The sequence below is a fragment of the Panthera pardus genome, unplaced genomic scaffold (assembly GCF_024362965.1).
Source record: "Panthera pardus isolate Hobbes unplaced genomic scaffold, ASM2436296v1 HiC_scaffold_12, whole genome shotgun sequence".
Classification (NCBI taxonomy): domain Eukaryota; kingdom Metazoa; phylum Chordata; class Mammalia; order Carnivora; family Felidae; genus Panthera; species Panthera pardus.
Window position 1 is genome coordinate 871322 of NW_026526677.1, and position 6009 is coordinate 877330.

Here is a 6009-nt window from a genome sequence, read left to right on the forward strand (position 1 = left end):
ACCCACAGCGAGAGACCCGCGGGTGACCCTCGCTGGTGAGCAAGTGGCCTGGGTCCCGGAGCCCGGGAGGGCGGACAGCACTGTAGATGAGGGTGCTTGGTAGGGCCACCGGCCCCACCAAGGGGCAGGGGATGGTAGAGAGGGCACACGTGTGCTCACCATCAGGGACTGGCCCAGTACACAGTGTCTTCCTCCACTGTCACAGACCCTGGGGCTGTGGGGTCACGGTGGGGCCCTCTGAGGAGGGGGTGGTGGGAGAGAATGGGGTAGGGCCTCACGGGGACCGGGGACCGGGGACCGGGTCTGGTCCATCTGCCAGACCTCGGACCTTGGGGGCCAGCCTAGCTCTCGGGAGGAATTCTGTTTGCCCAGTGATTCAGATTAATAAATACGTGCAGGAAGGTTTCAAATCAGCACGGCCCCACCATAAAACCAAATTTACTCTCCGCTCCCTTTCTCTTGCGTGGGAGAGCACGCCCCTGACCCCCAGCCCATCCGGCAGCGAGGGGCTCAGCCCCTCGGGGCCGGGAGGCTGACCCCAGCAGCGGGCATCGCCGGACGGCTCTCCCCGAGCCCCCACCACAAAGCAGGGAGGGACCGGGTCGTCTTTGTCCTTATCAAGGAAGCTCCCAGCCTGGAGAGGCCCAAACCTGCCCTTTCGGTCAACAGCGCCCAGAGATAATCCTTCCGCAGCTATCAGAGGTTCCCAGAGCCCCCGCCCACTTCCTCTTCCAGGCTGTGCGGGTCCTTGTTGAGAAATCGCTCCCTATCACCTGAGACCCGCGGTGACCGTCCGCAGCTGCCCATTTCCCAATCTGTGACGCCAGCAGCCACGACACCTGCTTGCCGGGTGGGGGCTGGTGGGGCCACACCCTGGGCCCTGGGGACGTCCTGTGAGGCGGGCGGGCGGCAGGCGGGGACGCGGGACCACTGTCCACCGGGGCCTGTGCTGTGATTTCAGGTACCGCCCGGAGAGGAAGGTGCTGCCGTGTAACCGCCACGGGACAAGATGTGACGTAGGAGGCGCCACAAATTCGACACTCGTTCAATGTGCGAAAGGTCCACGAAGGGACACGGTGCAGAGTCGGCACCTGTTTTCGGGATTGAGGAAGCCGCTGCGAGGCCCTGACTCACCCGAAGGCTGGGGTGTGGGGTGTGGTGGGGTGGCGGACCCCCCACAGGAGCAGTGGGGGCACTTCTAGGGACCAGATGAAGCTCGGAGGGTGCTTTGCTGATTCGTGTCTCTGAGCGGCAGGTCCTGTGGTCACTGTTTTCCAGAGTAGAAACCTGAGGCCCAGAGAGGGTGATGCGCTGGTTCTGGGCCACACAGCCGGTGGGTGCTGGGACCAGGACACTCACTACCTTCTCCCAGAGTCCTGAGCACTGGCCCGGGCCAGGTGCCTCCCTCCTGTGTCATCCTCAAAGTGAGATAGCCACGCTTCCTACCACTCAGGGGTGTGCGTTTTTGAAGGACTGAATTAAACAGTGAAGCCCCCAAGAAGCGTGCTGGCGTTCGGCACCCCGGCCAGTGCTGGCCCCCTACTCAGGGCCGCCAGGGATGGGGCCGGCAAAAGGCACCACCGACCGCTCTGAGATGTTGGTCCGGGCCCAGTCTTTCCCTGGGGGTGGGGGAGGGGGGCCTGGCTTTGGGGGTGCAGGTGCTGACCCCCAGGGTGGGGTGTGCCCCAGATGGGATTGGGGCCTCTCCCCACTGCGGGCCCTCGAAGGCACCAGGCTGTGGGGGAGGCCTGGGTCCCAGCCGTCTGGCCACTCTGGCAGGAAGGTCTATGCCCGCCTCCTCATCCGCCAGCCCCACGGAGCCCAGTTTGAGAACAGCCATGAGGCTGCCTCCTTTTCCCACCCAAAGCCGGTCCAGGCCTCCCCTGGATGGAGCCTCATGGAGGAGCATGGCTGGCAGCAGCCCTTAGGTCCTGTTGGCCAGAACCCAGTGACTCCAACAGCTCTGTGGGTCACCTACTTTGGGGTCTCAGCTGTGCCCAGAAACTCGAAGGGAAGTGACAAGCTCAGGGGGGCAGGCAGAGCGGTGACAGCAAGGCCTCCCCGCTGCTCCTCCCATCCCCACGGCCTGGGCTGGGAGGAGTCACTGAACTCGAGCAAGCCCAGCCCTTTATCAGGCTTGGGTTGGGGGTGCTGGCAGTGGCCCCGGGCCCAGACTGTGCAGCCCCTGGGGACCTGAGGGCAGCAAAGGCTTCTGGGGCCACTGCCCTGGGCCAGGCCTGTCTCTGCATGTGGCCCCTGCTTCCCACATAGGACGCCCCTCCTGCGTGTCTCTTCCCCGTGTGACCCACTTCCTGCAAAGATTTTCATGGACCCTGTTTTCAAATGAGGAAACTGAGGCTCAGAGAGGCAGCAGTGGGTCCCAGCCTGGCCCTTCCCCCACACCACCCCTCACTGCGCATGAAGCCCCCTGAGGAGGAGCAGGAGGGCAGAGTCACTGTGGGCTGGGGGGACCCCCAACCCTTCACCCTTCTGCAGCCCCCATCGTAGTCCCGGCCTTGGCTCGGTGCAGAGACAGCAAGGGGGCGATGTGGGGGGCAGGGCGGCCCCGGCACCTGGCGCTCAGAAGTGCAACCTCTTGCCTCGGCCCGCCTCCTCACGGCGAGGAAGGGCCTTGACTTTTGAGGCTGGATTTTCATAGGACAGGAAAGTGCATGGCAGCCGGGTCTGCTGGCTCAGGTCGGGCCCCCGGAGGAAGGCCAGGCCAGCCCGGCTGTCACGGACGCCAGCGTGGGCACTTACCGTGCATGCCCTGGACACCCACGGCAGCCCCGGGCAGCACCTCATGGGAGAGGTGCCTGGAGGGAGTCCAACCCTGGGGAGGGGATGTGCCGTGGCCTGGAGGCGTCTGGGTGGCCAACGGTGCCCATTGCCTGCGCAGCTCAGTCCAGCCTCGTGCACACAGGGCATGTCCCCGAGGGCAAGGCCGGTGACTCAGATGAGACGGGGCTCGCGTGTGAACTCAGCTTGAGTCCAGGGCCAGCAGCGTGGACACTGGTTGACCTGTAACCTCCCTGCCTCTCTGGGGGTGTGAGACGGGCAGGCCCGTCGGTCCCTCACATTCCTCTCGGCCTGGGGTCCCAGCCCCCACCCCAGGCACCAGATCCCACCGGTCACTCTCCTGACCACAAAAGCCACGCGCTCTTGGGAGCCAGCCCCGTCCACCCTGCCTGTCCCTGGACACCTGCCTCTGCCCTGTTCAGCCGCAGGTGACCCGGTGTCTGGCTCCAAGGCCGAGCAGGGGAGTCCGGTGGGGGTCTGAGCATCTGAAGCACCAGCCTGCGGGGGCCCCACTGGCTCCTCCACTGCCGTCAGGCCCTACTCCTCCCATAGGAACCCTCACTCATTCACATACTTGCCCCTTCGTGTCCCCCGCGCCCCCACCCTCCAGCAATGTGCCACAGGCGCTCTCTCCCACAAGTACCGCCAGATGGGGCCATGGGCAGGGGACGACTCAGAGACAGAGAACCAGGTGACCGTAAGAGCTCGGGAGAGGCCTCCAGTGCAGGAAGGGGATGCTCAGACAGCCCAGCCCCTCCCCCTTGTTGCCCCATGTCCCCAGCAGGGACCTCTGGTCAGGCCCCCTTGCAGGCGGTGAGCTGTGGGTCCTGAGGAGGGGTGTGGCCCCCCGGGAGGGAGGGTTCAGCCCCAGGACCCAGCACCCCAAAAGGACGCGATGCTCAAACACCCATGGTCCGGGGCCGTGGGCTCATCACGCCATAATGCCTTCTCGGCTGGGCTAAGCCAGCGGGTGGCTCCCCAGCCCGGTGGGTGCAGACACGTCCACCTCTCAGGGCCACAAGGCCACATATGACCCGAGCTGGCCCGGGGCTGCCCACTGCCTGCCTGGAGCCGGGAACCCCTGAAGCTCAGCCAGGGTCCCGGGGAAGCGCCAGGGGTGTGGGGCACGTTGGGCAGGAGGATCCCTCCGGGCCGGGACCTGGGGAGCCCTCGGGAAACCAGGCTCCACCCGGCGGCCGCGCCCATCTCTGCCCGTCTCCGGCTGCTGGCCAGCCCCGGGCGAGTGCCCACTGTTTACCTGGGTGAGGGGAACGGCAGGCCCGCCCCGCCCACCCACGTGGAGCCACGGGGACCGGAGCCAGCTCTGAGGCTACAAAAAGCTCCCGGCCACTAGGGCTCTTCCTCAGAGGCTGCCCCCGGGGACTTCTCCCCTCCCTCCGCAGGATGGGTGTCGGCCGCAGGAAGCTGGCCCCGCTCTGGGCCCTGGCTCTCACCCTGGCCTGGGCCCAGCACACAGGTGAGGCGCCCACTCACCGGCTCTCCCAGGCTGGCCCTGGCCGTGGCCTGGCATCCCGGTGCTTCCCCCACATGCCGGGAGGGCAGCAGGCCGCCCAGACGCCTTGCCCGGGCCTCTGGGCGGGCGAAGTGTGGCCGTGAGTGGCCCCCGGCAGCCTGGCCCCCGGCCCCGGGCCCTGAGCCGTCTTGCGGGTGTCCCAGCTGGTGGGGTTGGGGAGGAACCCTCGGGGACTGCGGGGGTCCACGTTGGGGGTGGGGCCTCTGAGGCTGGGCTGCCCCCCTGAGGCGAGGAAGCAGGAACCCAGCGTCTCTGAGCCCCCGCCTGCCTTCCCTGGCAGTGGCCTGCAGCCACTCACTCCTCCACCCATGTTGCCCTGCTGGTCACTGCCTCTGCCCCCCCCCCCCCCCAAGGCTCCGGGCTGAGCGGGTTCTCGGGCCCCTGGGCCAGCCTGGCGGAGCGGCCCTCCTATCCCTGGGTCCCCCTCCCCATGCACCCCCAGTTTACCCGCTCATTTTCCCCATCTGGGCCTTATGGGGGCTTTCCGGGAGCCTCAGCCTTGGGCCGAGGGTGTGATAGCGAGGTCCACACAGCGAGGATGCTGGCGGCGGGGGGGAAGGACTCGCAGACCCTCTGCGGCCCCCTCCCCCCAGGTCTGCACCTCACTGCCTCCACTTCCCAGGGGCCAGCTGGGTTCTGGCCGGGCGTGGGGTGGCAGTGTGCAGGAGGGGCCAGGGGCCTGTGTTCCTGAGGCACTCAGCACAGAGGGGACCATGCCACGGCGCCCCGTGTGGCCCATACACTTCAGTCCTTGGCTCTTGCCGCTGCGTGTGGGGCCAGTCCCTACCGGTGAGGGCAGCTGGCCCCTGCAGGGCCAGGCCCCTCCTGCCACGCTGGCGTGGCCTCTGAGGACCTCAGAGATCGGCCTTCCAAGCCGCGCCAGGTTCTTGGGGCGGCCTCGGGGCCGACACGGCCAGCCCTCAGCTCTCCTGCCCTGTGCCCCCCGTGCTGAGCCGCCCCCCGTGCGGTGGCCCTGAGCACCCCCTCTACGGTGCAGCCCCACCCCACTCAGCTCCACATTCCCCATTCTGTTCCAAGCTGTCCTCCAGACCGCTGGCTTTACTGTTGGACCCTCCACGGGCTGCTGTGCAGAGTGGGGAGATACTCAGTGAATGCAGGGCTCCCGGGGACACCCTGTCAGGGCCAGGGGACCCCCCCTCTAGGGCTTGGGGAGCCAGGCTGAGGTAATGCTCAGAGAGGATCGTGGCTCAGCCCGGACCTGGCGTGGACGGTGTGGACAGAGACCCTCCCAGCGTCCCCAGCCCTGCACAGAGAGAACCCCCACCTGTTCTGGCCCCTTCTGCCCGCCCATCCCTCTCTTCCTCCGTAGGCTCTGTGGAACATGGCCACGAGTACCTGGACCTCCTTCCTGTCACCCAGGGGCCTGCTGGTGAGTCGGCCCCCCACCCCCGGTCAGGGCTGCCCCACTCGGGGCCAGGGGCCCGCTGAGCTCACGGCGACGTCCTGCTGTCTCCCCGTAACCCCCAATATTTCATCCACGTACGCGTCCTCGTGGCCTGGGGGTGGGGGCTGGTGGGGCGGCCTCCCCGGGTATTTCTGTGCCGCCACTCTGGGTGTGTGGCCCCGAAGCCCAGACAATCTGCCTGCATTTCCCGGAACTGGGCCCACGGGAGGCTCATCCACACCTGGCCTCTGCGCCCAAGGTTGACTTTTGA